Below are 25,229 nucleotides of genomic sequence, written 5' to 3' on the forward strand. Positions count from 1 at the left end.
TTCCTGTCGATCAGACCCATTATTAAGGTATATGTCTGCGCATCGGTTCAGGTGGCAGAGGCGTGGCTTCACCGGTTCATGAGGCTTGAGGAGACAGACAGGTGTGGGGTGGGCTTAGGTTTAAGGTGGTGGTTATTATTCCTTGATATTCCAGATTTTCTTTCTGCATTTTTGTCTTAGCCCACCCCACAAATAGACAGAAATGTAGAAAGAAAATCTGGAATACAATGTCAAGGAATAATAATAAATGCTAGTCCAGAGAAGTGATGCTCAGATTGGGAAGCAAGTGTGATGTGTACAGATGCCTGTCGTGTGGTCTTATGAAGCCAGGAGTTCAGGAGCACAGCTCCCAAGGTGGGGTTGACTGTGCTCGCAGGAGGAGGATTGGGTTGGGCCATGTGTGGAGAGAGGGTCAGAGCATCTTGAGGGGGGACTGGTGCACGGGGACCTGGGTAGACAGGTCAGGAGGGGACTACAAACTGTTCTGAGTGCCATGATGTGGAGGTTAGCTCCTTTCTTTAGGCAGCAGCAGCCTCAGAGGGTCTTTGAGCAGGAAAATGTGTGATCAGCGCTTAGGATGGGGAGGGACTGGCAGTGAAGAGGTACAGTAGGAAGGGGTTAGCCTGGCTCATGTCTCGATGGGCAAGGTGCACCTTATGCAGTCGAGGGGGAGAAATAAGGAATGTCCACACGCTTCTGCCCTTTTCAATGCTTATTCACTCAAATCACTCAGTAAAATTTCACTCTATGGGTTCTTTTTTTAAAAAATATTTATTTTTTTAGTACACTATACCTTTATTTTTTTAATTTTTGTGGTGCTGAGGATCGAACCCAGGACCTCGCATGTGCGAGGCCAGTGCTCAACCCCAGCCCCCACTCTGTAGGTTCTTTTTTTTTTTTAATTTATTTTTTAGTTTTCAGCAGACACAACATCTTTATTTGTATGTGGTGCTGAGGATCGAACCCAGCACCGTGCGCATGCCAGGCAAGCGTGCTACCGCTTGAGCCACATCCCTAGCCCCACTCTATAGTTTCTTAATCAAGAAAATGACAATCCTCAATGCTAGGCACCAAAATGGACATAATCAATTCACAGCAAACAATTCTAGATTGATTTTAAGCATTGCAAACACATTTAATCATGCCAGGCTCATGACAGACATTCCCTCTGCAAGCTAAGCTCAAGTGTCACATCAAAAGTCTCAAGCCTTAGGCTCTAAGTCCAGCAGATGCACACTCACTCAGACCATGTGATCAGATCAGGAACCAAGGCAGGCTTCTCCTGGGGTGGAGCTGAGTCCTTGCCACACCAGAGTCAAGAGGCTGCTGTAGAGTTTGAGAGCCGTGAGAACAACGCAGAGGATGAGGCAGATGAGAAGAGTTGGGATGTCAGTCCAGGTCCTCCTCAGGCTCTCAGGCTTGTGTGCATCAGTGTCGGCTGGCTAAATGTTCATTTGCTCCATCATTTATACTAAATTTGGGGGCTTCTGACCACCCTTTCAATCCCTATCAGCTGCTACTCGATTTCTCAGTGACGTCATTTGTCCTGAGGTTAAAGCATCTGGTCTGGTGGTCCCCGCCCTGATTTTCTTGCTTTTATCAGGGCGAGGGCAACAAGCCAGAGACACTCTGAGTTTGTCAGGGTGGAGAGAAGTGACTTGTTTGTGCCTGAGGGCCATGCTGGAGGGCTCCATAGTGGTACCTGGTGAGATGCAGGTTTCAAACTGGAGTTTTAAAACGGAGTTGCTTAGGCTAAGGCCTAAGGCCATCCTTACAGCTGAGGTTGGAGTTGTTGCTTGGGAGAAGGAAGATTAGTAAAGATGATTACTTTTGGTGTCCAGAGGAGGACTGGTTTCCAAGTCCAGGGGACTAATGCTCAGACTGGGAAGCAAGTGTGATGTGTACAGATGCTTCTCATGTGGTCTCATGAAGCCAGGAGTTCAGGACAGAGGTTGTCCAAAGCCGGCTGCTGGAAGCCTGCTTGAACAAATCCCATCTCAGGGAAGTGCTTCTTTGTCAAACAGGCGTGTAATCCCCACAGTTCCAAACAGATGGGAGTGGGAGAAGAAGTGAGGCCAGAGTTTAGACAGAGTGGATGTTGAAATGAAAGATGTGACAGCAGTTTGAGGATTGAGCTTTGGTGGAGGCAAAGGAAGTATGTAAACATTAGCATGGCCAGGGCCACAGATGCATGTGTGATCCACTGGGCTTGTTTATTAGGTATTAGATCATATGGTGTTTCAGGCCTGCCTTGCCCCGCAGAATTCTTCATTTGGCTACCATAGAAGGGAATCAGGAATTAATGCCAATGTGTGTTTTGTGTGTACATAGAGGCAGGGGAAAGAGGGATATTGGGGAAAAGTGTTTCAGGGTTCCTGTTAGAGAAAATCACAGAGGTTGGGAGAGCATGCTGCACGCTTGGGTGTCAGAGTACAGGTGCTTTTCAAAATTCCAGTCTCTTGAGCATCTGCTACATGTTGGGCTCTGTGCTAAATGCTGCAGGTGTAGAGAAAGATTTAAAAAAAGCCTTTCCCTTGAGATGTTCATGGTCCAGTGAAGAAGAGAGACACACGAACAAATGTTTGTGTGTAAAAAATGCTGAACTTATTTGCTAACTCTATGACTTTTGACAAATGTCTTGACCTTTTTAATTCTTTCATTTCCCTGTCTATATTTTGGAATGTCCTACAGGGATGTTTTGAAGTTTAAACGAGTATTTTTAATGTTGTCTGCACTACAGGCTGAGCATCCCTAATCCAAAAATCTGAAATCCACAATGCTCTGAAATCTGAAACTTGAGAATTTCAGATTTTGGATTTTGGGGTTGGGGATGCTCACTCAGTAAGCTATGTGTAAGTATTCCAAAATCTGGAACTTTTCGTCCCAAGCATTTTTGGATAAGGAATACTCAGCCTGTATGCCAGTGCTAGGTGGTGGTGTTGCCCTGGAAGTAGACCCTGAGAACAGTTGCTGGTCATTTATTTGAGGGGTGAAGGAAACAGCATTAGAAGAGTAGGGGAAGTGACACAGGGAAGGGATGTTAACCACTAAAGGGTAAGTTACCAAGCCAGTTTCCACTGAGCATGGACCAGTCATCACCCAGCAGGGAGCCTCTCCATGGTGAGGGAGCTAGGGGTCTTCCAGCAGCAACTCTCATTGGTCATTGATTGAAGGCTGCTTGGGTCGGGTGTTTGGGTATTAATTCCCAAGCACTTGCCAACCTTCAAGTGGGCAAAGTAGGTTTAGCAGCCAGATGAAGCAGTTAGGCTGAGAAATGCAGGTGCTGGGGCTTGGGAGTCAGGTCACTGGGTACTGATAAGGGGATATACAGATGGGGCCCCAACAGCATCTGTTACAGTAATTATGAAAGTGATGTGTATGGGGAATAAAGCAAAGGTGACCTTGCTTAGGAAGAGAGTGGCTTTTCCAAAGAAGATAATGTTTGCACTGGAGAATGAAGTAGATGGTTTACAAATGGACAGAGGTAGGAAGAGCGTCTGAGGCCCCCAGAACCCCTCAAAACCCAGAATGGGTCATCACTTAGCAGTGTCAAGTAATGTATGTTGTGCACCAGGGGGTCAGAAAGGGATGCCTGGAGAGGTAGAAAGTGTGCAGATTGTGCCCTGTAGTGACAGATACTAAAGCCTGAGCAGTCTAGAGGTTGGTCAAGTGTCATACAGGGCAACAGCAGGACCATGTTGGTGGTTTTAAGAGTTGTAAGAGTTCCTAGCATAGATTGGGTAGATAGAGCCTGGCTGTAGGGAGTCCAGGGAGGAGGCTGTTGCAGCAGGAGATGGGGGCGCGCAGGGGGGTGAGGGTGGGTGGGGTAGGGGGTAGTATTAGACTCGGGAGTGTATTGGTCAGTTTTTTTTTTTTTTGCACATGATAGATACCCAACTTGCATTAACTTCAACAAAAAGCCAAACCTGTTGACAGGCTCATTTAACCATAGGAATGAGCGGAACTTGTGAATGCCACTGAGGTTTGGTATTCTCAGACCAGTTTGGTGCATGTCAGGAATCATGGCAACTGGTAGACATCTTGCATTCCTCACATTATATAGCTCTGCCTCCAGAGGGGTTGGGGAGAGGGCTTCTCTTCCCAGGGAAGAATGTCTTGGACTTGGAAATGCCCATCCTCAGACCAGACCAATCAATTGGACCTTGAGAGTCATGTACTGTGATTGGTCCAACTTGGCTCAGGAATTTTCTGGGCCAATCACTTGTGGCTGGGGGAGGAGTCTGAAGATATAAATGAGCTCTATTCCAGCTACAGGATCCCAAAGGCAGTGGTGAGATGTGCTGGACAGGTGACAAAAGATCTCTACAGGCAGTGGTGAGGTGTGCTGGACAGGTGACAAAAGATCTCTACAGGGGAGACTCTGGTCATTGGCATTGGTGACTGGCTAATGATGATGGCATATGTAGGTAAATGGATGGAGTTGGAGAAGATAATGGTAAGTGAAGTAAGCCAATCCCAAAAAACCAAATGCCGAATATTTTCTCTGATATAAGGAGGCTGACTCATAGTGGGGTAGGGAGGGGGAACATGGGAAGATTAGATAAACTCTACATAGGGAAAAGGGGAGAGAGAGAGAGGGAGAGGGCAGGGGGGTAAAAAAAGATGATGGAATGAGATGGACATCACTACCCTAAGTACATGTATGAAGAACACCCAAATGGTGTGAATGTACTTTGTAAACAAGCAGAGATATGAAAAATTGTGCTCTGTATATGTAATATGAATTGAAATGCATTTCAAAAAATTGAAAAAAATGTGAAGAGAGAGCTTACAGAATGGGAGAAGATCTTTGCCACCTATTTCTCAGATAGGGCATTAATATCCAGAATATATAAAGAACTCAAAAAAACTTAACAAAAAATCAAATAACCCAATAAATAAAAGCAAAGAACTAAACAGGCACTTCTCAAAACAAGAAATACAAATATCCAACCAATATATGAAAAAATGTTCAACATCTCCAGCAATTAGAGAAATGCAAGTCAAAACCATCTTGTCAGAAAGGCAATTATCAAGAAAATTCATTTTTTTAAAGCATCCAGTTTAGTGGTTTTTAGTATATTATTAGACACCCTGTACCTGCTAGCAGACACTCTGTTTCCTTTACTACCAACCCCTGGCAACTACTAATTGGCTTTCTTTCTCTGGATTTGTCTATATTGGATATTTTTTATAAATAGAATTATAGCAATAGGTGGTCTTTGAGTCTAGTTTCTTTTGCTTTGGCTAACGTTTTAAAGGTTCATTTATGTTGTAGTATATATCAGTACTCAATTTTCCCTCAGCTATATTGAATCATGGTTGATACAAATGAATATATTTAAGATGTACAGTGCAATGTTTTAATATATTTATAGATTATGAAGTGATTACCATAATTAAGCCAATTAACATGTCCATCACCTCATAATTACTTTGATGATAGCACTTGCGAGCTCCCTTAGCAAATATAAAATACTTTATTATTATTTGCAGTCACCATGTTGTATGTTAGGTCTCAAGAATTTATCATATAACAGAAAGTTTGTACCCTTTGACCTATCTCTCCCTCTTCTCCCTACCCACCAACATTATTATTCTTTTTATGAGTACTGTTCTATTTTATGTATGAACCATATATTATTTATTCATTCATCAGTTGATGAATATTGGGGGTATATGTACTTCTTTGGGGAAAAGATACTAACTGTATTTTATATAATTTCATACAATAATTTTGACATTTGAGGTTAATGGTAATTTTAATCATTTTAAGTGAATGTACAATAAGATGTTTTTCATTGACTTTTTAAAAATTGTCTTAACCATTTATAAGTGTGTAGTTCAGTAGTGTTAAGTATATTCATATTGTTGTGCCACAGTTTTCTAGAACTTTCTCACCTTGCAAAATTGAAACTGTGTACCTGTTATATAACAACTCCCATAGCTATCCTTCCCCTAGGATTTCCTTTTTTATATTCCATTATATATATATATATATCTATCTATCTATCATGTTTTCCATTCATCCAGTGGATGGTATGTCACTTTTGCCTCTTGGCTGTTGTGAAAAATGCTACAATGAGCATGACTCTGCAGGTGTCCCTTTTCAAGCCTTTTGGATGTATACCTAGAAGGGGATTGGTGGATCATATGGTGATTCTATTTCTAATTTTTTTGAGGAACCTTCATTCTGTTTTCCAAAGTACTTGTACTATTTTAGAGTCCCATCAACAAGGTGCGGGGTTCTGATTTCTTCACATCCTTCTTAAGGCTTATTATTTTTTTCTTTTTGGTACCAGGGATTAAACCTAGGGGTGCTTAACCACTGAGCCACATCCTCAGCCCTTTTTTTGTATTCTATTTTGAAATAGGGTCTTGCTGAGTTGCTTAGGGCCTTGCCGAGTTGCTGAGGTTGGCTTTGAACTCATGATCCTCCTGTTTCAGCCTCCTGAGCTTTTGGGATTACAGGCATGCCCCACTGTGTCTGACCTTTTTTTTTTTTTTTTTTTTTTTTAATGTTGTCATCATAGTGGGTGTGAGGTTTTATCTTATTGTGGATTTGTGGATTTGATTTGCATTTGTTTGTTCTCTTTGTTTTTTTTTTTTTTGGAGTCTGGGTCTCAGTATGTGCTCTAGAATGGCCACCATACTCCTGCCTCAGCATCTGGAGTAGCTGGGATTGTAGGTGTGTGCCACTATGCCAGGCTGTTTTGTATCTTTTCATATGCTTGTTGACCACTTGTATATCTTTTTTGGAGATGTATCTGTTCAAGTCCTTTGTTCATTTAAAAATTAGGTTATTTGATATTTTTGTTATTGAGTTTTGGGAGTATATATATTCTAGATATTAATCCCTTATCAGATATGTGGCTTGAAAATATTGTATCTCAGTCTGTAGTTTGCTTTTTTATTCTATTGATTGTGTCCTTTGCACAATTTTTTTTTGTTGTTGTTGCATAAGCTTTTGGTGTCCTCTTTAGTAAATCATTGCCCGGTCCAATGCTATGAAGCCTTTCCCCTATGTTTTTTTCTAGGACTTCATAGTTTGAGTCCTGTGTTTAGGTCTTTTATGCATTTTGAGTTAAGTTTCTGCGTATGATATAAGATAAGAATACAACTTCATTTTCTCAATACTTGTTGAAAAAGATTCTTTTTCCCCATGGAAGGTGCATATGCTTTTAAATTTCATTCATTTCTTTCTTTTTCTCCCACATTTGTTATTGGTGCGTTTGATTGTACATAATTATGGGATTTGTTATTACATATTGGTACATCCACATGGTATAACAATATAATTTGGCTGGTATCACTCCCCCGCCTCCCTCACATTCCTCATCCCTCTCCTCTACTTATCTCCCTTGATTTTCTTGAGATCTTCCCCACTTTTCTTTTCCTTTTTCCTCTCTAGTTTCCACATACAAGGAAAAGCCACACCCCCAGTCCTTTTCGTGTTTTATTTTGAAACAAGGTCTTGCTTAGGGTCTTGAGTTGCTTAGGCCCTTGCTAAATTGCTGAGGCTGACTTTGAACTTGTGATCCTCTTGCCTCAGGCTGCTGAGCCACTGGGATTATAGGTGTGCACCACAGCGACTGGCTATATTGTTTGCATTCTTGATGACTGCCATTTTGAGTGGTGTGAGATGAAATCTCAGTGTAGTTTTGATTTATTTTTCCCTAATTGTCAATGATGTTGAAAATTTTTTTCATATTTGCAGCTCATTCATTTCTTAATTTTATATATATATATATATATATATATATATATATATATATATATATATATATGTAAATATACGTATGTGTATGCACATCTATGCCCACCTTATTATAATCCTGGAAGTGCTGGGATCAACTTATTCTACCAGAGTTTGAGTACCTTCTTATAACATGTAAGCATTATTGGGAATTAAATATCTAAATTCTGAAAATGTCATTAGTTTGGCACAGGTCATTTCTCAGATATTCCAGGTAATTCTTCAACCTAGAATTTATTTAATTAAAAAAAAATCACTCTGATCCCCCTTACTGTAATTAAAGTAAAAGTGGGTGTGCAGTTGGCTGTTTCATTGCAAAGATGGAAGCTTGCACCTTCCCCAGGACTGTGCAGTTAGGACAGAGGTGTGTTCTGAGGAGCTGGTCTTGTCATCCTGCTGCCGTCAGCATCTATGCTGGGAAAGTGCAATATAGCTGCTTCCTCTGAAGCACCTGTTCAGGCAGATCTTGTTTATTTCATGACCTTCATCAGCAGTTATGAAGGGCACTTGGACTTTTGTTCATTCCTCAGAGATTTATGTGGGCCTCTCTTGTGCCATGCCTGGGGATGTGTAGTTACATAACCACGGTCTTACCTTGTAGGCACCCAAGGTCCAGGCAGGAAATACAAGTGAAAACTGCCCTTAATATGATGTAAGGGACGTCTCCAGAATGTCATGAAGGGGGATCAGAGTGATTTTTTTGAGTTAAAGAAATTCTAGGGTGAAGGAGGCCTTGGGTTACCTATTTCAGATAACAACTGCATTTTGTCTTTTAGATTAAAGGTCAGTTTGGGGTTTTCAAAGAGAATTTGCATGATTACTTTTTGGTTTCATGATTATGGGAAATTCTTTATTTCTTTTCAGCCCTTAGATTTTCTTAAGAATATAAAGAACAGTTACAGTTAGTGTTCTTTATCCCTGTATCCAAGATGAACTACATAGTTTGTGGGACCCATTGTAAAATTAAAATGCGTGGCACCTTTTAGGATAAGTATTCAGTGTTCCAGAATGGTGACAGCAAAGCATTAAACTCAGTGTGGAATCCTTCTGAGTACATGATCTGCCCAGCTGCATAAGATCACATGAATACAAAGCTGGCCTTGAATGTATCCTTGGAGGAACGGGTTTCCAAGTTCTGTAAGATCCCCTCTTATTCATGCTGGTGTTCTAGGTCTGCCCTCTTCCCATTTTCTGGAGATGTTTGAGAATGAGCTGGGTCCTCTGGGTTTATGTCTTCAGTCTTGGTGGACTGTGGGGCCTGCCTTGACTACTCCATCCCCTGCCTTCCATCAGCCTTCATTACAGCATTCCATTTGTAGAAAAGCTTAACGTGCTTGCTCTCCCCGAGGCCCAGCCTGTTATATCATATCTGCTTGGCCTGCTTTTCATTTCCCTTTCTCTTACCTTTGTTCTTGTCTCTTCTGCATCAAGGGTGTCCGACTCATGGTCCCTCGGTTACCCTTGCCTTCTCCCGGAGGTAATAGTACTGTGTGTTCTGTAATCACCGTTAGCATTTATGGAGCCCTGGCTTTGAATGGGAGCTTTCCTGCATTATTTCAGTGGACTACTCAATGGTGTAGCTACTATCACATTCCCCATTGACACAGGGAAAATAGGCTTTGAGAGGTGAAGTAACTAGTCCGCAGTTACAGAGCTAGACGAGAGTAAGGGCTGTTCTCTTTTTTGGGGGAGGGGGACTACTGGAGATTGAACTCAGGGACATTCAACCACTGAGCTACATTCTCAGCCCTATTTGGTATTTTATTTAAAGACAGGGTCTCACTGAGTTGCTTAGTGCCTCTTTGTTGCTGAGGCTGGTTTTGAACTCATGACTGCCTTGGCCTTCCGAGCCACTGGGATTACAGGTGTGCGCCATTGTGCCCAGCTTCAGGACCCATTCTCGTAACCACCATCTTCATACAACATTGGCAATGAACTGAGTATGTTACTTCCCCCCCCCCCGCCCCCCCCCAGTACTTGGGATTGAACCCAGGGCCTTGCACTTGCTAGGCAAGTGCCCTACTACTGAGTTATCCCCAGCCCTTTTTATAAATTTTATTTTGAGACAGAGTCTCACTAAATTACCCAGGCTGACCTTCAACTTGTCACCCTCCTGCCTCAGCCTCCTGGGTCATATTTCTTATATAGAGCTCAATCTTCAGGCTAACCTCTACGTCTTAGCCTGCGTCTCTCCCTATCTCAATTCCATTTTTTTTCCCCTTTGGCTCTCTTTCCACAGTGTACCTGTCTACCTTGTTAGAGGAGTTTTCAAAGGCTGCTACCTCACTTGCCCCGCCACCACCAGGCTCCTTGGATGAGTAGTCTCTCCATTGCTTCCATCTGCCTCGCCATCTGTCTCCTCTTGCCTTAACATGCTTGTGTGGTCCAGGTCTTGCCCCATCACTCATGGCTTGAAGAGATCCAGTACCTGTTTTTGTTTTTGCTGTAAACTCCCAGGCCATCAGAGCTGCAGAGGCCATGGAAATCATCTACTTCAAGGCCTTCCTTTTTTTTTTTTTTTTCTCTTTTCTCTAGTGGACGAAACTGTGGCCCACACAGAAAAGTGATTTGGCAAATCAGAGTTACCCAAACAGCTTATGACAGAGTTAGAGTTGGACCCAGCTTTTCAGACCTCTGGTAAAGGGTCTGCATTAGTTTTGTGTTAAGACCAAAATACCTGACAGGGACAACTTAGAGGAGAGAAAGTTTGTTTTGGCTCATGGTTCCAGAGGTTTAGTCCATGGTCAGCCACGTCCATTTCTTCAGACCCAAAGTGAGGCAGAACATTATGGTGGAAGGGAGGGTGTGACAGAGGAAAACCGCTCCATCCTTGGAAGCCAGGAAGCAGAGAGAGAGAGACAGGGAAAGGGCCTCAGGGAAGATGAACCCTTCTAGGGCCCGTCTCCAGTGCCCAGCTCTTCTGGCCGCGTCCCACCTGCCTACAGTTGTTACCACTCGGTCCATTCAAACTAGGATGGACTGATTAGGTTACAGTTCCTAAAATCTAATCCTTTCACCTCCGAACATTTCTTCATTCATATAGGAGATTTGGGGAAACACCTCATATCCAAACCATGACAGTACCTTTCTTGATTGACATGAACCAACCCTCTCCATTTTTCCTTATTCTTGGTCCTTTCTCAGGGTCACTTCGGGTCACAGCTGTTTTTCTGGTACATAGCAGGTGTTTGGTAAGTGTTCACAGAATGGGTTGACTGTCTTTTTACTTGGTCCTCCCTGGTCTGCCTCTGCATCCCTGTGCTCTCCCTTTTTACCTACCCAGCCCTGGTTCCCAGTCTTTGATCATTCCTCATAGACCCTATCTGGATGGCCTTTAGTTGGGCTTACGAGTCTCACAACTTCATTTCTAACTCCTAACTCATCTGTCAAACTTTTCTGTGATTCTTGTTTTTAGTACCTCATTATCACTGTGTGTTATGATTCTTTAAAAACCACACTTCTCTTCCTGAGACTCCCCTTCCTGCACGGGCATCACTATTCTTCCATGTTTCTTCGTTTCTGTCATGACTGTCAGTGTCCGAATCAAGCCTGTGATTGGCAGGCCTTGCTGTTTGGTGTGGCCTGGTCCCCTCTCCTGTAGACAGGGTCTCCCTTCCTCAGGTTCTGGCTTGTGTATGCTGTTCCCGTCTGCTGAGACCTGCAGTGGCTCTTCGTTGTTTACTCAGTGACAGTCTGAGTTCTTAGCCTGACTTTTTTTTTTTTTAACAATACCTTGATTTCACTTATTTATTCTTATGTGGTGCTGAGAATCAAACCCAGGGTCTCACACCTGTGAGGCCAGCGCTCTACCACTGAGCCACAATCCCAGCCCCCCCCCCCTTTTAATATTAGTTGTTGACAGACCTTTATTTGATTAATTTATTTATATTTATGTGGTACGGAGAATCGAACCCAGTGCCTCACACATGGTAGGCAAGTGCTCTGCCACTGAGCTATAACTCTAGCCCTTTTGTGAGCAGGGACCCATTCACCTCCAAGATCCTCTCTTAGGAAGTTATGTCCCTGCCAAATTATTTTCCTCTTGAGCTGCCGAGTTCTTCAGCTCAGCTTTGCTAAGCCTGTTTCCTGTATCTGTCGTCTAGTACAGTGCTGCTCTCTCATCCAAGACCTCTAAGGGATGCCTAAAAATATCCATAAGGCCAAACAAACTCTATTATGTTTTTTCTCTCTATATATGTACCTATAATAAAGTTTAATTTTTAAGTGCGGCATAGTAATTAACAATAACCAATATAAAATAGAACAATTATAGCAATATAATACAATAAGGCTTATATGAATATGGTCTCTCTCTTTGGGTGTGGTGACACATGCATATAATCCCAGTTGCTTGGGAGGTGAAGGCAGGAACACCACAGATCCCAAATGTTTTTGTGCTGTAAAACTGTAGAGTGCTGTTGACAGCAGGTAACTGAAACTGCACATAAGGCAAGATCATAGTATTGCATTGGAACTTTGCTGCCCAAGTGTAGCCCAGGACTAGGTGCACTGGCATCATCTGGGAGGTTGTTGAAAATGCAGGATCTTAGGCCTAATTCCAGACCTACAGAGCCAGAATCTGCATTTTAACACAATCCCTAAGTGAATTGTATGCATGTTAAAAATTGGGAAGCCCTGTTTTAGAACAAAGTTAGCAGTCTTGACTACACATTCAGATACTCTCGGGACCTTTTTAGACAATACTGATGCCCAGACCCCAGCTCTGGAATTTTGGGTCTAGTAGCATGATCCATGGATAAGTTTTTTTTTTTTTTTTAAAGTTTATTTAGATTATTCTAATGGGCAGCCAAGATTGAGATCATTTTCCTTCAGATAATTCTCTGGTTTACCCAGAGGGAATTTGCCTTCAGGAAAGCACACCTCCCTATTCATCCTCCATGGTAAGAGTAGTCTTCTATATGATTGATGGACGGAAGCAATTTGGCAACATCTGTCAAAATAACACATACATATTTTCTTTGATTTAGTGATTCCTTTTCTGTCTGTGTCTAACCTACATATAAGCTGGCATATGAAGGGGAGGACTGTTCTTCTGTCTGCAGTCAGTATCCCTAACCACCTCTGTCAAGGTCACTGGTCTTCTCATCTTTTCTTTACTTAGCACCTGCTGTGGGGCAGGCCCTGGTCATATTCCTTCCCTGAGAGAAAGGCTCAACATCGAGCTCCACTCCCTGGAGCGTGGTGTCAGGGCTCTCTTCCCTTGTCGGTGCAGCTGTTTCCCGTGTGGTTCTCGTGTGGTCATCCTGAGGACACAGCCAGAGCATCTCTTCTGCTGGGCGTGGATCGTGTGCTACCCTGGCTCAGACAGGAAGAGCTGAGCCTTCACTTGGCTTCTGGGATTCGCACTTGTGATTCCCTTTGTGCCTTACTGGCTGTTCTTCTCAGCCTATTCATTTCCCTATCTCTAAATATTAGAATGCTCCAATACTTAGTTCTGATGTGGCCTCTTCATCTGCGTGGTGCCCATAAGCAATCTCATCTATCTTCACCATTATAAATACCATTGTGTACTGGTGACTCCAGTAAAAAACCCTCTTTTGAATTCCAGATTCCTATCTCCCACTGCATTCTTGACATCTAGAGCTGCATCTCCAACAGGCATCTCAAGGTAGCCTGACTGGACTGCTCTTAATTCCTTCTCGGAGATAGAGAAACCACTTCTCCCAGTTTTTCCTGTCTCAAATTGGTGCCTTCATGATTTCTTAGGCCAAAACCCCTAAAAACCTCAGATAACCTTGAAGTTATCCTTAGTTATTCTTTTTCAGTCCATCAACAAAACCATTTGAACTATAACCAGAATCTGTTCCCTTGTAACTGTCTCCACTGCTGCTTACCTTGACCCAGTCATCCTCATCTAAATCCACAGAATCCACACAATGCACGCCTGCATTACTATTATATCTTAGTAGCCAACTCATTAGTCTTCCTGCTTCCCATTTCCTTGGTCTGTTATCCACACATCAATCAGAGAGATTCTTTAAAACACCCAAAGCATAAGACCTATCATGTCTTTGCTTGGCCTTTGCTTACAACCAGAAACTTTTCAGTTCTCTGTACCCTTCCAGTTCTCCTCAGTCTCCAAGGCACTCCTGGCTGCTCCTCTGTCCTCCACCCACTGTTTACCCCCTTGTCTCAGGCCTTTTGCATTTACTGTTGCTTCTGCCTAGAATGTTCTTTGCCCTGATCGCATCAGGGTTCATTCATTTATTTCAGTTGAGCCTTAAGTAGTTTTACAGCAATTTACCCTTATCCATGGCTTTACTTTCGTAGATTTCAGTTATACAGTCAATCATGGTCCAAAAATATTAAATGGAAAATTCCATAAATACACAATTCATTAATTTTAAAATATATAGAATTATGGATAGCAACCAGGACATGAATCATTCCTTGTCCAGTGTATCTGTCTTGTGTATTCTACCTTCTCATTAGTTACTTAGGAGCCTCTAGGTTCTCAAATTGACAGTTGTGGTACCATAGTGCTTGATTTTGAGTAACCCTTATTTTACTTAAGAATGGCCCCAAAACACAAGAGTAGTGCTGTTGGCAATTTTATTACAGCACATTGTTATAATTGTTTTATTTCTTTAATAGTTATTATTCATCTCTTGGTATGCCTGTCTCTGTGAAGAGGGAGGAGACATTGAGCCCAGCCACACTAGCTCTTTCCCTTTCTGGTTTCCCTCATAGCAAGCCTTACTCCAGTTAGGAGTTTTCCCCACAGAGAGGGCTGGCCACCTTTTCAGTAAGTGGAAACGAAGAATGTTTCTGTGAGGTGATTGTTAGTCTTTCAACTGATACCTCTTCTCTTTTTCTTTTTTTTTTTTTAGTTTGAGACAGGATATCGCCTGAGAGTCTCCCTAAATTGCCAAGGCTGGCCTTGAATTTGCAATCCCCCTGTCTCAGCCTCTTGAGTCACTGGGATTATAGGCATGTGCCCCCCTCCCACTGGCCTGTCCTGCTGTTTTCCTCTCCAGGTGTGTGGAAAGGCCTGTCACATTATTTTAGGTTTTCTTAAAGCTTTTTGAGTAACCCAGAAAGTATCTTTTGTAGTATCCTGAACTAGACACTGTTTAACTTTAGTAATGAATGTGTTGTGGCACTGACAGGTGCATCTGCAGATTTCTGTTCAAATGTCTAGTGATGATTTGAGCAAAATGGTTACTTTTCCACTTTCAACCTGACTTGAAGAATGAGGTAGCCATTTTTTTTCCTCAAATTATTCTCATTTTCTTAGACCTTACTGTATCCATTGCTGAGTGTGAATGGAAAGGGTTATATTTCCAAAAGATATAAAAGATATATTGCATTGTGCCAAGATTATAATTGTAGAAGCAGGGTTTGTATGTCACATAGATCAGTGTTGGTGTCACATAGATGAATGTATTTTCAAGTGTTGACTTAGGCTTGTCTGCATCTTAATTGACAAGCAAAAATACAACATTTTCCATTTTAAACTTTTTTCCCATTGAAATTAAGACGAGGCTGTTAAAAAAGTCTCACTGCTGATGTATTAGTGGATCAAGGCAACTTCATCTATCTATAGTTGCAGTGACTGGGTAGAGAATCTGTTCACTGTGTGAGAGAATGTCTCCAGCAGCTGAATGAATTAAGTCTGTTTGCTACCAAATATTTGTTCCAAAGTAAGGAAATCAGTACACTGTGTGAAGGAGTTTAGAACTATTACATGTGGAGACGTTATTTAGAGCAAGGTAGGTCAAGGGGTTTGGAGCTGAGGAGGAGGAATGGACCTTTGGGAGTCTGCTGAAGGAGTCTTGATATGATCACTTCCTGGCTGGTAAGTCACTTCCCCCCTTTGAATTGTGGTTGTTTCATCAATAAGATGGAGATAGTTCCTACCTCATAAGGGGTTGTATGAGATTATGTCCAAGGGGATCCCAAGGCTGTTCTCATAAGTGACTCTCATAACTCATGCAAATGACATATTTTAGATGTCTGCAAAAGAAGCCTCTTGGCCTGTCTCTGATAGGTCCTGGTAGTGGGGATAGGCTCATCCTGCCACGGGAGGGGTACCTAAAGCACTCAGGAAGTAAGAGATGAAAGAAAAGAAAGACCGTCCAGAACAGGGAGGTTGTAGAGTGAAGGTTTATTATAAAACTGATTGCATTATAGCAAAGAGGGAGAAAACCCAGCTTTTGAGAAAAAGTGCATAAATTGAGGGGAAGAAACTCTTGAATCAGCTCTCGGATCCATTCACTATGACTTCAAGGCCAAGTCATAGAGAGCTTTAAAAAGTAAAAGAATCTGCAACAGATATTTACAGTGGTGTTATATTTACATTACCATTTGATCTGATTATTATTATGATCTCATTATGGCAAACTTTTTCATTTCCTCTCTTTTATTTGATTTTCTTCTTGTTTGAACAAGAGTGAATTACCTGTGGCTCATTCAACGTGATGATGTTGAAAAGCAAGAGAGGAGTCTTTCTGATGTGTGAGTTACATACCTGGAGAAGAAAGGGTTATTTCAGCTGGCAAGAATTCTTTCCCGGAGGAAATAGATGAGAGAAATTAGACTTAATCAGGAAGTCCATATTCCATTCACTTATTCATCAAATATTTATCAAGTGCTGGGTAATGTGCTAGGTTGCTTCTAGCCACATCCCCTATGGACAGCCATTGAATTGCAGGGCTTTTCAGGTTTCGGTTTCTTTTCTTCTGCTCCAAGATTGAAATATGAAGATCTAAGAGTCTGGGGTTGTGGTTCAGTGGTAGAGCCCTCGCCTAGCGCGGTGCGAGGCCCTGGGTTCGATCCTCAGCATCATGTAAAAATAAATAAATGAAATAAAGTTATTGTGTCCAACTACAACTAAAAAATAAGTATTTTAAAAATATGAAGATCTAAAAACAAAATTATTGTTCTTTGCAATTTCTCATTGTCTATTGCCATTATGTAGGAAAGCTGTATTTTTCATATTTTATCTTGCATCTAGCCACCTTATTGAATTCCTAATGTGTTTTGAATAATTTAATTCATTATCTTAGAAAATGTAGACTAACTTTTATTGCTTCTTTTCAAAAGGTTTTTAATTTTATTGTGTTGATCTAAACCTGTGTAAATCACTGAGGGCCTTCTTGTACCTTGTTAAAGGGAATATATTGAGTATTTTCCCATTATATATAATGTTTGCTATTGGTTTTTTGTCAAGTTAAGGTACTTTTTATGTGTGTGTATTCTGGTAGTGGGATAGGAATTGCCCTCAGGAGCCACATCCCCAGCCCTATTTTATATTTTATTTAGAGACAGGGTCTCACTGAGTTCTTAGCGGCTCGCTTTTGCTGAGGCTGGCTTTGAACTTGCAATCCTCCTGACTCAGCCCTCCAAGCTGCTGAGATAAAGGCATGCACCACTGCGCTGAGCAAGTTTAAGATAATTTTTTCTATTCATAGCTTACTATTAAAAAAAAAAAAAAGTCAGCGGGCTGGGGTTGTGGCTCAGTGGTAGATCACTCACCTAGCACGTGTGAGGCCCTGGGTTCGATCCTCAGCACCACATAAAAATAAAATAAAGATATTGTGTTCATCTACAACTAAAAAATAAAATGTTAAAAAAAATCAGCAATGAATGAAATGGGTTTAGTAAAATGCTGTCACAGTATTTGTGGATGTAATTTGAATTTTCCTGTATTAATCTTTTAACCCATTTTTTCCTCCATCATCTTAGATGTAGAACCCTTATGAAAACTTCAGTTGAATATACACTTAGGGTAACTTTGAAATAATATTTGAATATTTATTATGTTTGCAGAATTTAAAACTTGGGACTTAATGGGTTAATATGGTCAATTGATTTCTTAATCCAGAACTAATGTGTTTACATTTATAGTTAGGATAAATGCTACTTGGTCATAGGTTCAATTTGGTAATACTTCACATGGAATTTTGAATTTTTTTTTCTCTTTATTATGCTTTCGTTTCTCTCCCTTTTCTCCAATTCTTGACTTTGGTTTCATTGTTTAAGTTTGCTTTGTTCAAGTTTATTTTTCTCTATGGCTCTATTTCCTGTTTCTATTTGACTAATGTTTATAATTATATTTTTCAACCATAGGCAGATTGAGTTAGTATCTGTAGCTTTCTCCAAAGCAAAGAGGGATCTTTGGGCTTGTTTTTACTTCCCCTTCTAGATATTATTAATATCACCCTGAATTTGATTGTGACTTTTTTTAAAATTAATGTTCTTCTGTTTAACGAGTACTTTTCTTAACAGTTGGTTCAAACTTGACAGAAACATAACATCATTAAGCTAATTCTTTTTTTTTTTTTGCAGTTCTGAGGATTGAACCCAGGGCCTTGCATGCTAAGCATGGATGCTCCACTACTGAGCCACAATTCCAGCTCTTGATTTTTTCTTGAACAAACTTTATTCTGATTTGTTTTTCAATGCACAGCATTATGTCTATAAGTTAAGATAGGGCGGACAAGCCCTAGATATTATGCCTTATACAACAACACCTGGGTGTGGTATATACATTATTCTTTTCTCCTCTGCCTGGAGATTTTTCAGTCCACCTTTGCCCTGCTTGCAGGGATTAGGTAGGTGTGAAACGAGGTAAGGGGTGGGGAGAGAATGGAGACCAGATCCTTGACCTTGCTGTTAGGCAGCTTTCTGTGGGGCGGTGGGGCTGTGGGGAAGATAATAAGTCAAGAGGCTGATAACAAGTCAAGACCCTTCTCAACTTAGGAAGTGGGAGAAGAGTTGCCCTGCAGATGGAGACTTTCCTAGCTGTTCCTAAAATATTCCTTCCTGTTTTATTCTTTGTGGTGAGCCGCTTCTGCCGTTTCTGCAGACTATGGTCGCCATTACAAGATGGCGCTGGCTCCGCTGTGGTCTGTGACAAACAACTCCTTATTTGGGAGAGTTGGCGCGTGGTTTTTCACCACCCTATGAGAAAGCTCCACGTGGCAGCTTCGTATTGGGGCTTGAGTTGCTTTATTAAGGCTGGGAGGGGCATCCGAGGGGGAGAAGAAGAAATATCAAGGGCCTGAATAAACTGCTGAAAGAAGATTCCTGAGTTGCGTCTTCCTTGCGGGCAAGGGGTCGCGACAATTCTTCAACTTGTATTAGCAACTCAGCACTCCCAAGCCCTTTGATCACCTCCATCTTTCTTTCTGGGGCTTCTTCTTCCTCCTTGTTGTCTCTGAATCCCCATCCCCCGCCCACCCGCCCCAGGCTCCAAGTAGAAAATTCTGTCTCTTTCCATATCTAGCATTTCCCACTGTGGCCCATTTAGGTTTTGGTTTCTCAACTTGGGTTAAATGCAATTTTTTTTTTTTCTGTGAATTTGATCCTGTCTGCTGAATCTCTTCCAGAAATTCCTCAAAGTTTCTTATTAACTGATGGCATCCTTCCCTGTGTCCTGGATTCATTTTTATGGGCCAACTCTTCCTTTTCTATTTCTTTTGTCATTTCCTGGGAACTTGGAGGGACCCAGGAGTCAAACAGAACTCAGCTCATCGTTGTGCACTTAATGTGTTTCATGGCTTTCCGCTGGCAGGGACGTAACAACCCCTCCAGCCAGTTTCTCTCCTTGTTTATTCCCCTTTCACATCATTTTAATAACAGCAGCAGCCATTTATTTGAGTGTTTGCTGTGTGCCTTGCATCATGTCATAGCTATGTAATTGTTCTTTCATTTTTTGGCCCTGTTTTGCAGGCAGACTTTGTTCTGGTTGTGTTCTGCAGCATAACAGGCCATCCCAAACTAAGGAGATTAACACAAAAATTTATTGTTGTCTCTCATGCTCTGTGGGCCGACTGGCCTCAGGTGTTTTTGTCTTGGGAGTCTCGTGCAGTTGGAGGCAGATGTCGGCTGGTGATGCAGTCAGCTGAAGACTGGTTTCCCAAGATGACTCACGACTGGCGCTTGATTGGCGTTGCCTATGTGATGTAGTCATGTGGCTCAAGCATGGCGGATGGTTCTCTAGAAGGCATGTCCTAACAATGAGCGTTCTGAGAGAAAGGAAATGGGAAATTCTGGCCCATCTAAGGTCTGTGTCCAGAACCGGCATAGAATCACTTCCATATTCAAAGCAGTTCAAAGGCCTACCCAGATTCAGCAGGGTGGGCTGGGAGACCATCCGTTGATGAGAAGCAGCCAGGACACCTGGCAGATAAGCATGTGAGATGGAAGTTGTCGTTATGGTCATGCCACAGACACCATGCTGGAGATACCAAGATAATAGTACAGGCCCAGGCTTCTCAACCTCATGGTTCAGTGGCGGGGCCAGGCAGATGAACAGGCAGTGGTAAGGGATAGGTTTGGGGCATGGTGAGAGCATTGTGGGGTTACCAGGTGTGGCCCTGCCTGGGGACTGTAGTGGGGCAGTACATCATGGTGGAAGCATGGGGCAGAGGAAGCTGCTCACCTCAAGGCCGCCAGGAAGCAAAAGAGCTCAGCATCCTGATTTCCTCTCCAAGGTCATCCCCCATGACCTCATTTCCTCTCACTAGGCCCCATCTCCTAAAGGTCCCACCACCTCCCAGTAGCACCTCTGTGGACCCAGCCCTTAACACCTGGGCCTTTGGGGACGCTGATTTCAACCATAGCATCACCATTATACTTGAGTGCTCTCAGCTTTTAGTCTGCTGTGGTCATCCACTGCTTCTTCCTTGAGAGCCCTGTTCTGTTCCCCAAGAAGTGAGATTTGTTATTTTTGTTATTGTGCCACCACGGGGGTGCAGGTTTTTGTGGCTATGCACACGTCACTGTGTGCAGGCATGTACATTTGTGTGCACAAGGGGACAGAGTGAGGGGAGGGGGCAAATCCAGTCATGGCCCCAGAATACTTTGGTTAAAGAAAATGTGAACAGAGGTTTGGGGGGGACTTTCACAGCAGCATGGCTGTACTCACCACCAGTGAACTGTACACTTAAAAATATCAAGATGGTAGGTTTTGTTATGTTTTCTACCATGGTTTTTATAAAAAAGAGAGAGAGTTTAGTTTCTGCTTGGTACCGCCTAAGGAAATCATCCCAGGATCCTGAAAAAACTTGACTTGTGTGTTTGCTGATGGCAGGCAGAAGAGGATCTCTGAGTCTTTTACTCAAAAATCTTTTTTTTTTTTGTAATGGGGATTGAACTCGGGGGGGGATCTTTACCTCTGAGCCGCATCCCCAGACCTTTCATTTTATTTCATTTTAAAATTTTGAGACAGGGTCCCGCTAAGTTGCTGAGGCTGGCCTCTAATTTGCCTCAGCCTCCTGAGCAGCTGGAATGACAGGAGTCCATCACGGCGCCCAGCTACTTGCACTTTTGGAGCTGTTTCCTCCATGCCAAGAAGGGGTTTCCTGCCTTCTCTATCCGGGCTCCTCCCTTGGTGCAGTAACACCATTGTGCACTGAATTAAAACTGGTCCCTAACCCTAGCTCAGCACAGCATTTGTCCGACTATCACTGAGTCCGGTGCTCCCCTGGGCGATATTGAGGACTGCTTTCCCCTGCGCTTGAATGTGGTAGTGAGATGAAATTCACCAGGTATAAATATGACCATCTGCTGTTGGTCACAACTGACAGAGGAAAAGTGCTTGGGTCATTGATAACAAATGAACGTTGTATGTGTCATGAATCTTTGTCCTTGGCCCCGGCATCGACCACTTAGGCCTGGCTGGGGATTGAAGGCAGGCATCACTTCGGTTACCAGCATTTTCTGATGGTTCAGCCAGGCAGTCCTCGAACTGCGCTGTCCTCATCCAGCCCAGAGTCCCCCGGCCTGTTGGCCACGTCCTTCCTTTCTCTTTTTGTTCTGAATAGGACTTTGAAAAGGACACTTTGTTTTGGGGTGTTGTCCTACATATATTTTGAGTCTGGTGCAGTAGAAGCAATGGTTTTGGAGTCAGAGGTTCCCATTTGATGGGAGAAATGTATGTTTTAATTTTCATGTTGTTTTTTACTATTTATGTCAAACTATTATTACTTATTGGCCATATTTACACAGTTGTTATCTTTCTTTTTTCTATTATTAGTTGTTCAAAACATTACATAGCTCTTGACATATCGTATTTCATACATTTGATTGAAGTGGGTTATGAACTCCCATTTTTTCCCTGTATACAGATTGCCAGTTGTTATCTTTCTGTTGGACTCTGTTTTTTGTTTTATGTTGATTTTTCAGAATTTTTAAACAGTCTATTGTCACATGTATCCAAATCTTTGTCCCAGTTTGCTGTTTATCTTTCAATTTTTACTAATTGTATTTTTTTGACAGAGAAAGAAATTGTTAAATCTGTTAGTCTTTTCCTTTATGGATTCTGCTTTTGGTTTGAGGTTTGGAAATTGCCTTTCTCAACCACAACTATTATATACTATTATCATAGTATACTAGTCATCTAACTCAGAAGTCAGCAAACCAAGGCCATGAATTAATGTCTTTTTTGGTCTTGTTTTAAAAATTGTTATCTTTAACTTTTTATTTTGGAGTAATTATAGATTCACAGAAAGTTGTAAAAATTGTGTAAAAGGGGGTCCCAGATACCCCTTACTCAGTTTTCCCTAATAGTAATGTCTTATGTACTTGGATAACAGTACCAGGAAGCTGGCATCTGTGCAGTGCACAGACTCATACACATTTCTCTGGTGTTACATGTACTCGTGTGTGTGTGTGTATGTGTGTGTGTTTCTTTGTGCAGTTCTGTTGCATGTGTACATTTCTGTGCCCAGCACCACCATGATCAAGATGCAAACTGTTTACAATTACAAGGCCCCTCCTGCTACCCTGGTATTGCAACATCCACCCTCAATTCCCTCTCCAACCTCTTGACACCATTAGCTTTAAGGGTGTGTGTGTGTGTGTGTGTGTGTGTGTGTGTTTGTTTTACACTTTAAAGGGCTGAAAAAAGTCAAAAGTGTTATATTTTGTGCCATCTGAAAATTGGTGAATTTCAGGCTTCAGTGTCTGTAAGTAAAATTTTTTTGGAACACTACACCCACTTGTCTCCCTTTTGTCTATGGCTGCCCTGGCACTACAGCAGCCTACTCGAGATGTTACAGCAGAGACCGTGCCATCTTCAAAGCTGAGAATATTTCCTCTCTTGATACAAATATTTTAGAGACTCTTGATATAAATCATCATCTATTACTCTATTTTAAATATTTTTATTTAATTATTTGAACAACCTGACATTTGTTTTTGCATTTAGAATTAAAGAAGGTTGTTTCTTGCTTTATCCTTCTCCAAAGAGTTAACCAGTGTTTACATCAGCATGGATTGAATACTCTATTCTCTCTTCACTATTTGAGTTCCACAGTTATTTCATATTAAACTCAGATCTGTTCCATCAGTTTAGGGGATGACAGTCATTAAGCTGTTTGGACGAGATACATAATACCCCAGAGTTCTCTGGGGATGAGGACCCCTGCCTTGTGCATTAACACTGGATGCTCAGGCCAGCTGTACCTGTGCACAGTGGCATGTGGCCACGTGGATTTACTTCTAAGTGTAGTTGCTATGGTGGGGTCTCGTTTTCTTTTCCTGGAGTCTGTGGGGGACTGATGATGACTAAATGGAGCTGTTTGTTAATGGTTTCTGTTACTTTATGTTGGATCTTCTCTGGAGCTTGGCTGGCTCTTAAAAATCTCTGGAGAGGAGATTTGGCTTGATTTATTTCTCTGACATTGGAGGATCAGAAATTTAATTGTGTTAGGAAACACATACGAAGAATTGCATGCACCAGGCACTCTCTAATGCCCCAGATAAGAGAGTGAGTGTGGTAGTACTCAGTCTTTTTTCTGGTAGGTGCTTGTTCAGTGAAATCCTCTCTGGCACTGGTGGAGGATACTAGCCTCTGTGCCAAAGTCTGCAGGCTGGGTTCCTTGTGACTGCCTGCTGTTGATGAGTGACCTTAGGCCCATCTTCCAATCTCCCTGGTCTTTAACCTAGTCTCTTAGTGAAACAGAGATAATAAAATTTCCTCTCCACTCCCAAGTTATTTTAAGCGTTAAATGAGACCCAGTGTGTGAAGTGGTCTGTTTGTATAGTGTCTGGCAGAGAGTGAATTTAAAATACTTAATTTCCTTTTTTTTTTTTTTCTTTCTGTTTTTTGGTACTGTGGGTTGAACTTAGAGGGACTTTACCACTGAGCAACATCTCCAGCCCTTTTTATTTTGAGACAGGGTTTTGCTAAGTTGCTTAGGGCCTAAGTTGCTGAGGCTGGCTTTGAACTTGGGATCCTGCTGCCTCAGCCTCCCAGGTTGCTGGGATTACAGGTGTGCCATGACACTCAGCAAAATACTTACTTTCTTAATCTTCACTTCCTTTGATTTATAGCTGTATGTGTAGATCACTATGAGAAGTGTGGGTTTTGTCTCCAATTCCTTTAATCTTTCTTAGCTCCAAGAGTTTGCTCTCTATTTGGGGGGTTTGTTGTGTTTTTGTTTTTGAATCAACTTATAGCCCACGTTTCTGGATGCTCTGGTGGCCACCTTTTGCTCTCTGCCAAGGGTGGGTTCAGATGTCCCAAGGAGAGCACTCTGGCCAGGTGTCAGGGCCAGGCTGTGATGACCGTCTGTGTACTGTTTGTGTATCTGGTCTCCTTAAATGAAATATGGTCAAGATTCCCCATGAGAGTTCCTGTGGTGAGAGCTGCTGGTCTTTGACAGTGGAAAAATGGCCTGAGTCAGGTATCATGGAAACAGATTACTGAAGGGGAGTGACCTGTGGGAGGCAGCACATGGATAGAGAAGGTCAAATGCCCAGTGACCTTGGCTTAAACCTTTGCTGAACACAGTTGTGTTTTTTTTTTTTTTTTAAATATATTTTAGTTGTCAATGAATTATTTATTTATTTATATGCAGTGCTGAGGATCAAACCCAGGGCCTCACACATACCAGGCAAGTGCTGTACCACTGAGCCACAACTTCAGCCTCTGAACAGAGTTTTTTCAGCAGGACTTGCCTCTTGTCATAAGGATGGAATCCATGGGCAGTACATGGGTCCGTTGAACTTGGGTTTACTGGATTTTGCTAGAACTCTAGCAGTTTTTAATCCTTTGTAATTTACCTGTGTTTGAAATATGACTCCTCTGGTATGGCCAGATTTTATTCTGCCTGAGAAACATTCACGAGAGTATCCTGGGCAGCTGACCTTAGCGTTGAGGGGACTTCTCACCTGTCCTTGCCTCTTCTGGTATCTCCCACTCAGTTTTAAGTACCACCGGGGCAGGCAACAGTAATGGGTGCTGGGACAGTTACAACAGCTCCCTAACTGTTCCTTCTCTCATCCCCTATATCGTTCCTTTATGTGTTCTGCATGCTTTTTCCTAATTTTTTTTTTGGTAACACTTATGCAAGATTGCTACCACTTTCCTGTTTAAAAGCCTACACATTGGACCGGGAGGTAGCTCAGTCATAGAGCACTTGCTCAGCATGTGCAGCACCCTGGATTCAATTAAAAAAAAAAAAAAAAGCAGACTTGAGCATTTAGAGTGCTCCTCTAG

The 25,229-nt window shown here is 42.1% G+C and overlaps 1 protein-coding gene across 1 annotated transcript in view; it reads left to right on the forward strand.

Moving 5' to 3' along the window:
• The window catches only part of Snx30 (sorting nexin family member 30), a 103,324-nt gene that overhangs the window by 7,201 nt on the left and 70,894 nt on the right, over positions 1 to 25,229 (forward strand). The gene's annotated exons all lie outside the window — the stretch shown is intronic.

Source organism: Marmota monax, unplaced genomic scaffold, assembly GCF_021218885.2.
Source record: "Marmota monax isolate L192 unplaced genomic scaffold, Marmota_monax_Labrador192_F-V1.1 WCK01_AAM20220418_F8-fsc00020, whole genome shotgun sequence".
NCBI lineage: Eukaryota > Metazoa > Chordata > Mammalia > Rodentia > Sciuridae > Marmota > Marmota monax.